Source organism: Xenopus laevis, chromosome 3L, assembly GCF_017654675.1.
Source record: "Xenopus laevis strain J_2021 chromosome 3L, Xenopus_laevis_v10.1, whole genome shotgun sequence".
In the NCBI taxonomy this organism is placed as follows: domain Eukaryota; kingdom Metazoa; phylum Chordata; class Amphibia; order Anura; family Pipidae; genus Xenopus; species Xenopus laevis.
The window spans coordinates 57,721,109-57,730,067 of NC_054375.1; the positions used below are offsets into that span (position 1 = coordinate 57,721,109).

Sequence of the window (8,959 nt, forward strand, 5' to 3'; positions counted from 1 at the left end):
TCCTCGTTAGTATAGTGGTAAGTATCCCCGCCTGTCACGCGGGAGACCGGGGTTCGATTCCCCGACGGGGAGGCTGAGTTTTTATTTTTTTACTTTTCCGTTCACAACCTGCGTGTGCGTGACGGTTCTTCTATGTAAATTTGTGTTCCCTCTTTCATTTATTACATGCTACCAACAAAACCAGTGCTTTTGAGCAGGGCCCGCTAGTTCAGCTCATGGTTGCTCTGTATGTAAATCTCTATGTACAATTGAATACACCATTTATTGTACAATGCTGCTGAATATGTTGGCACTTTATAAATACATGTTAATAATAATGTACAGATGTTTGGTTAGTGGCCTCATCTTCTTAAATATTGTCTCAGGCTTTGAGAGGATCAGAGAAATATTCTTTTTTTGCTGTTCTCAGGCAGTGTTTGTAGATTTCTGTATTTATTTACCAGCATTCTGTATGATTTACCAAGATGTCTGCAAACTGACACCAAATCTAGGCCCGGATTCCTTTCTTCGGCGCCCCAAGGCCGATTCACGTCGCAGGGTCCTAGGGGCCGCCAATTTTCGCGCACAACTAGGGTTGCCACCTTTTGTGAAAAAAAAATACCGGCCTTCCTTTATATTTATCTTTTTTCCCTATTACCGTAATAACATTGGGATAAACCATAATTTTTACCGGCCAGGTGGCAACTCTACGCACAACCCCCGCAGGAGCACATGCCGAAGTGCTGGCGCTTACTGTTTTTTAGAATGCGGCATGCCTCCTCTACAGGAGGCATGCCACCCTAGGCCCAAGCCTTTGTATCCTCGCCACAAATCCGGGCCTGACCAAATCCATTATAAGCAGGCCTCGATTTGTGTGAGGCAACCAAGGCCCGCGCTTAAGGTGACATGCTGCCCAACCACACTCACATTGGTTCAGAAACACTGGGGATGAGCAGTAGATACGGTAGTTTTTAAAATTTCCTGTGCGCCAATCCCCATTGCCCTGGTCCTGATGATGAAATTTTGATTGAATTATAGAGAGGGGACGGGGCAACTAACGACAGTGGGCCTAGGGCAGGTCCGGACTGAAAATGATGGCTAATCCCAATGTTATTAATAGGGAAAAAAGATAAATATATAGGAAGGCCATAGTTTTTTTCCAGAAAAGGTGGCAACCCTAACAAATGCCCAAACAGCCCCCACCAGCCCACTAAATACTGACTTTCTATGGCACCTTATAGCATCTCTCTCTGGCATTTGCAAGAACCCATTTGGCCTAGGGGCACCTGCTTTGTAAATCTGGCCCTGAATATAGGGGCACCTCTTGTGTATTATAGTGGAACAAGCTGCACATCTAAATAACTGTTAAGCTGGCCATAGATGTACAGATTTTCAACAGATTCAATCCACATCGTGAGACCAAGATCTTCTGAGAACCATCGTACGAACGTTCGAACTGTCCATCAACTAAAACGACCAATTTACCAGGAAAACAAAGGGGAGCTGCCTGCTTGGCCCTGCAAACATCCATAGATTGTACTAGGACCGACAAAGATTTTTTAACCTGGCCGATCAATTTCCTGGCAGATGTCGGACGAAAAATCGTAAGATGTACGATCGTTTGAATCCCACTAACCGCACGATAATTTGACGAATCGGTCGGGCTGCGCTGAAATCGGTCGTTTCGCAAAGAAGAATCGTCGCGTCTATGGGGACCTTTAGGCTATGGGCACACAGGCTGTTGTCAGCCTATGTATTTCTGCAGGCTGAGAGAAGCAGATCTGCTGAGACCCCTGCTCCATTGATTTGAATTCGATCAGCCTGTGTGCGGTCACACACAGTGGAGCTAAAGCTGAGGTCAGCCTGTGTGTGAGTCTGTGAGAGCGCACACAGGCTGATCGAATTCAAATCAATGGAGCAGGCGTCTGAGCAGATCTGCTTCTCTCAACCTGCAAAAATACACAGGCTTACAACAGCCTGTGTGTCCATAGTCTTAGTCCTGTGGCACATACATACCTGTCAACACCCCAGTAGTTCCATGGTTTTGGCCCCCCAGTCAGTCTGTCAGTCAGTATATAGGTCAGTCTATCAATGCAAGTACCAGAGTAGATTTCCTCAGCTACTATTCATACTATCATACTACAGTTAATTTAAATCAAATTGCAGTAATCAGGGCTGTATTTATATATAGGCATCCGACAGACTGTGCCTAGGGCAGCAGTGTTATGGGCGACCGTCAGGTGCCTATATAATTGCTCATTTTTTATTTTTAGAAAAATAAAGAATATCCACAGCTGCCTCCAGATGTTACCTGTGTAAATCCAGTGGAGCTGGGGTGGGGGGTCAGTAGGTGATCTTGTGAGGCCCATGTTGTGTATGACATCACTCTATGAGCTGGGGGCACAGTTAGTACAGCAAAATAGTAATGATTATATAGTGTGGTTAAAGGACAAGAAAATCCAGATTCACTGGGGGTGGCACTATTTTGTGAGGAGCAACCAGGGAGGATTCTTACACGCTGACACGGCCTCCATGGGCTCTTTGCCGCCCCTGGTACCTTGCGAGGCACTGCCAACTGAGACCAGTTTCTCAACTCGCCTCATTGGCTCAGCACCCCTGGGAGAACCAGCTTGGGGGGAAACCTTAGCAATTATATTAAGTGGGAAGGGGGCTAAAATATGAAATGTATGAGGAATTCCTTGTCCTTTAAAGCCATAATCTTCATTGTTATATGTCCTGTCTCTCCATCCCTCATCTCATTTTTATCATCCATCCACCCAGATCAAATTAACACCACATAACACATGGCAATGTATTAATTAATAAGGAGTTGTGGATGCCCACAGCTCAGAATACAGTTATTTATTTTAAGATTCCAGCAAGTGGATATACCCATCTGTGGTATTTCTTGGGGCCAGTTGTATTTCTGTGGTCTTTAGCAATCATCCTGTTAAATTTCTCTCTGCAGTTGTCAGTTTTCTAGTTGTGACCACTGTTCCTCATTTTAGAATTTTTCCTTGACTGGCAATGAAGGCACTTTATTCCCCAGAAATGCATTTGCTTGAGGAAATAGGGCAGAAAAATAACAAAAAGGTGGTTTAAAGTTGATACAGGTATGGGACTGGTTATCTAGAAACCCATTATCCAGAATTACGGAAGGCTGCCTCCCATAGACTACATTTTATCCAAATAATCCAAATTCTTAAAAATTATTTTCTTTTTCTATGTAATAATAAAACAGTACCTTGCACTTGATTAAGATATAATTAAGCCTATAACTAAGTGCCCCTAAAGCACGAAACACATTAGCATTTGCTTTAATAAATACCTTTTTACTACATCAACTCACGCAGTGTGGTCTGGTTTGTACCAGTCTTTTATTATCTATTTGCATCAATTGCCTCCCTGAGCTGAAGGTCTGGGGCTTGAGCACCTGGACCCCCCTTTTTTTTGGGTAAGTTAACCCCATTTTTCACTGTACTTGACACTGAACGTTTCTTCTATAAATTTATTAAGATATAATTAATCCTTATTGGAAGCAAAACCAACCTATTGGGTTTATTTAATGTTTATATGATTTTCTAGCAGATTTTTTTTTTTTTTTACTTGAGATTTTTATTATGCTTTCAGATTACAAGTAATATACATTTTGTAATCATTTTCAAAACAAAATAAAGAACAATTAAAGGAGAGGAATAAATAAAAAATTGAAGAATTTAAAAAAAAAAAAGTAGAGATCTTCTATCAGATTTAAAGTATGAAGATAATCATAGCAAGCTTTCAGAACATTTTAGTTTTTCAAGCTGAATATAATGAAGCCGAGCTGTTTTATATATATATATATATATATATAATACCTCTTGTATTTGTCATCCTGGCGACTGCTAGTGATGAGCAGTGCAACATACAGATGGAGCATATCCAGCAGCCTGTAGGGCACAATTACAGTTGCAAGTTGCAGAGCAAAGGGCATCTTGCTGTACAGGTATATGATCTATTATCCAGAATGCCTTAAAACTGTTCTTTCCTAGTCTTCCTGTAATTTGGATCATTATATATTACTTTAGTCTACTAAAAATCATTTAATCATTAAATAATCTCAATAATCTTATTTTGTAACCAATGTAAATTCATGCAGCTAAATTAAGTACAAGCTACTGTTTTATTATAACAGAAAAAAAGGAATTTAAAAAATGAGAATTATTTGCTTAAAACAGAGTCTGGGAGATGGCCATCTTTTACTTCAGAGCTTTCTCGAAAATGGGTTTCTGGATAAGGGATCCCATACCATATAAGGTACAAGGTGCATGTATCTACACAACTAACTGGTACCTAATGCATAGTATTCTAATACTGTTTCTGGGGCTCTGCATATTGCCATGTTAGTTATGCCAATATCCACACCCACACTGATGCAGTCCAAAGTTGCTCTGAATTCATGATTACCAATGCTGGTGCAGGTAGTGGTGCAAACTATTTTTTTGGTGCCTGCACTAATGCTGGAATTCTGGGAAATAATGTGACTTTGTGGGCAAAAACATGATGGATGGCATGCACATTTTACAATGCATGTGCTTCCCTTAAGTTTGCAGTAAATGGGACCACTTTCCCCTAAAAGTTAAACAAGACTGTGGCTGTAGAGCTTTCAAAGCACACAGGTAAATTATGTTTTACTTATGCATTGTAATGGTACACAAAAATGTAATCGTGTATAGTCATTTCATTCTTACATAGTTACATAGTTAAGTTGGGTTGAAAAAAAGACCAAAGTCTATCAAGTTCAACCCCTCCAAATGAAACCCAACATCCATACACACCCACACTCACACTGTCCCCTCCATATACTCATATTAACTATATATACCAATAGCTATACTGAATTGTAGATTTAGTATCACAATAGTCTATGATGGGGTGCCCAAAAGGTAGATCAGGCTCTACTAGACCTTTAGCTGGACAGTAGATCTTTAGCTGATCAGTAGATCTCAAGACACTGTCAACAAACAGCTTGTCTAAATCACCCTTCTGTTTCATGCTTTTCATTCAGATATTTATTACGTAAAGGTTACATAAGAAATATGCATTTCTATTCTTATAAATCAATATTTAAGTAATATTTTCCATGGAACAGAATGCTAACAATGCTTCTATGGATGTAGAACCTAATGGGATAACATCACTAAAAGTAGACCTTGCATTAGTAAAGTATGGGCACTCCTGGCCTATGATATTATGCTTTTCCAAGAAATCATCCAAGCCCCTCTTAAAGGAATAAACAGAATCAGCCATCACAACATCACCGGCAGAGCATTCCACAACCTCACTGTCCTGACTGTGAAGAACCCCCTACGTTGCTTCAAATGAAAGTTCTTTTCTTCTAGTCAAAAGGGGTGGCCTCTGGTGCAGTGATCCTCTTTATGGGTAAAAAGGTCCCTCACTATCTGTCTGTAATGTCCTCTAATGTACTTGTAAAGTGTAACCATGTCCCCTCGTAAGCGTCTTTTTTTACAGAGAAAACAACCCCAACCATGACAGTCTACCCCCATAATTTAAGTCTTCCATCCCTCCAACCAGTTTAGTTGCACATCTCTGCACTCTCTCCAGCTCATGTATATACTTCTTAAGGACTGGGTTACTGTTCCTTTAATTAACTTGGACATGCTTAACAATGCACATATAATAGATGATGAAATATATGATTGCATCTAAAAGGGAAGTAGAGGTTTAGTTTTCAGACAATGATGAAATGTTTATTTCTATAACCACATATTGTGAAAGGGGTGCTGCAAAGGCATGAAACTTCCTTTCAGTGTAACATAGCAAGAGGTTTCACCAACTTAACAAGAACTCTATGAATGTTGTGTCTTGTTGGTTTTTATTACCCCAAATATTAAGGCTATCAGATCATTTGAAAAATTATGTTAATTATGGTTAATTTTATGTAAGTAAGATTAAAATTATTTTGTAATAGCTAGCATGCTTCAACTGCTAAAAAAGTGACTGGACACTAGACAGTGTCAGACTGAACCACTAAGAAAGCAATGAAGAACCTTACATTGAGGCCCCTCAACATTTAAAGGGGTTGTTCACCCGTGAGTTGACTTTTTAGTATGATATAGAGAATGATATTCTGAGACAATTTGCAATTGGTTTTCATTTTTTATTATTTGTGGTTTTTGAGTTATTTAGCTTTTTATTCAGCAGCTCTTCAATTTGCATTATAAACAATCTGGTAGCTAGGGTCCAAATTACCTTAGCAAACATGCATTGATTTAAATAAGAGACTTGAATATGAATAGGAGAGGACCTTACTAGAAAGATGAGCAATAAAAAGTAGCAGTAATAATAAGAGCATTTGTTTTTTTAGATGGGGTCAGTGACCCCCATTTGAAAGCTGGAAAAAGTCAGAAGAAGAAGGAAAACCAGTAAAAAAATAAATATATAAATAATGAAGACAAATTGAAAAGTTGCTTAACATTGGCCATTCTATAACATACTAAGAGTTTACTTAAAGGTGAACCTCCCCTTTGAATGTAGACAGTGCTAAATGTAATAGGTACCATATAGACCTATGATGAAAATAAGGAATGTCTAATGGAAATTATCCTTGGCTGCATAACACTAGGAGATCATCTGGTACTCTGGCAGGCCACTCCGACCCTGCCAGCATTTAATGCATGCTCTATCTCTCATTATCACTTACAATGTCCAATGCAATGTGCAAAGCGCTGCACATAGGTATCCTCTCTTTTGCCCCCTCTCTGCCTTGTACTTTGCACATCATATACAGGTGCAAAGTACAGAGACATCTGGGTTCACAGCCATATATAGAAAAATATAGCCAAGACAAGTCTGCTGCCTGTCCCTAGCAATACAAGACTGTTTTTGGAGAATAGGATATGAATAGTCTGCTTTAGCATTTTGTTTGGGAGCTGCAAAAGGGGCAGCTTTTAGGGGCTCCCACATTCTTCTGTCTGGTCTGCTTTCTGTCTGGTCTCATAGTCTGGCTGTGCTGCAGGGACCAGGATGTCCAAATGATGCTTTATTAGCAATGCTGTAACTGTTTATACAACATTTCTACATAAGTGCAACTGAATGATCTCATGTCAAAAAGGGGATTTTTTTCCCTGTAATGCTACTTCTCAGATGTTGTTCCTTTTCTTGGTTTTGATCACATTATTTGTTTATGCATTGTTTTTATTTTGAGATTTGCTGATAAAGCATGCTTTGGACATTGCACAATTCAGTGGAATAACTTTCCCCTAATCCTTTTGGAAGACAGTAGAGATTATTTACAAACTACAAAGCATGGTGCAAAAAATGGAAATGATCTGCCATTACTCTTCAGCATAGATGAATTGCCGCAGGTGTCTGCACTCCGTTTTGGAGCTCAAAGACTTGTGCCCCCCCCCAATCAATACAGTACTGAGTGCATTCAACAGCACTGTATTCGTGAGGGAAATGAGAAGCACACATTCAGGCATGCAAGTTTGGGCACGGCAAGGCAGAAGCAGGTTGTAATGGGGCCCTGTGCTTCCAGCCTGCAGGGAGCAAGGACAGAGCTGGCCTGCACGCACTGAAACTGCACTCTGCACCTTGCACCAGATCCAAGGACAGAAGTACTCTCTGCTCAACCATTTTCTTTATAAATGACCCCATGTATGTTTTCCATTTTAATATATAACAGTGGGCAACCACAACAGTTGTGCCTATTGATGCAAAGTGACCCTGGCTCTACTGCCACCTCCAAAGCAGGTGGTAACTCTAAGGTTCCCATAGCAACTTATGGCAATCACCACAGAGCAGGCTGTACACCCTCCTAGATAGTATACCTTTAATACTACACTGTGTCCAAGTTTAGGACAAAACTACATGGAGGCTTTAAACCATCTTCCCCCTACCAAGAGGCTAGGCATAGGCTACTGCTTCAATCATCTACATTATATTGTGACTGTTGTGGTTGGAGTATGGCTGTCTTTACATACGGCTTATGGGTGGCACAATAGTCGGCACTACTGCCTTGCAGCACTGGGGTCCTAGGGTTGATTTCAGCCACAACATTCTCTGCAATGAGTTTATATGCGCTCCACATTTTCCCTGGGTACTCTAGTTTCTTTCCACTCTCATCATATAGGCACTTTGTTTATTGATAAAACAACAAGACAAAATACCTAATGGGTTAATAGTGAGCAAAACTTTCCAATTTTGCTCCTTCATAGTTTGACCATTGCATGAATGTGATTGTAAGCTCCACTTAACAGCATATCTTCTTCCCATGCTGAGAAGATACAATTCTCACTAGTGGATCCTTTTCATTACATGGGCAGGAACTTTGACTTCACAAGTAGCAGGCTGGCACAAACTGGACCAACATATTTGGAGTGGTGCAGATAAAAAAGGCAGGCTCAATTAAATTAAGAAAAAGTAAATACCGGCCTTTGGTTTGGGGGCGGGTGATAATGATACCGGGTGGGGAAATGAGTGGGCTTGGCAGTGAAATTGGTGGATGGGGCTGAGAAATGGGTGGATGGGGCTGAGATATAGGCATGCTGGATGAGGAATTGGGTGGGGTAGAAGCCGACCTCTGAGTCTTCTTGGATTATTGGCAGCAGAGATGGTTGCGGTAGGATGGGATTTATAGGATTTTACTATTTACTGGCCCTAGCTGGTGATTTGTGGCTAGACTGGTCAATTACCGGCCAGGTGGGAACCCTCAATATATTAAATTCTAAATTCATTACAATGCATTGTCTATTCACTTAGGGGAAAATCCACCTTGCCTCATTTCTTAGCAACTCATGAAGAACGCTACCTCCTCTCTGATGCTGGATGATTCTTTCAATGCCTGCCACTTAAAATCAGGAGATTTATTGATACATTTTGCAAATTGTTTATCAACAGTGATCTCAAACTTGGTGTCTTTTACATTAGGGGGCCCATTTACTTAGTTCGAGTGAAGGAATAGAGGAAAAATAGTTCG

General features: G+C 40.4%; 1 non-coding gene across 1 annotated transcript; it reads left to right on the top strand.

The window, feature by feature from the left end:
* On the top strand, nt 1-72 carry trnad-guc. The gene has a single exon. It is a non-coding gene; the product is annotated as a tRNA-Asp (tRNA).
* The last annotated feature ends 8,887 nt before the right edge of the window (nt 73-8,959 follow it).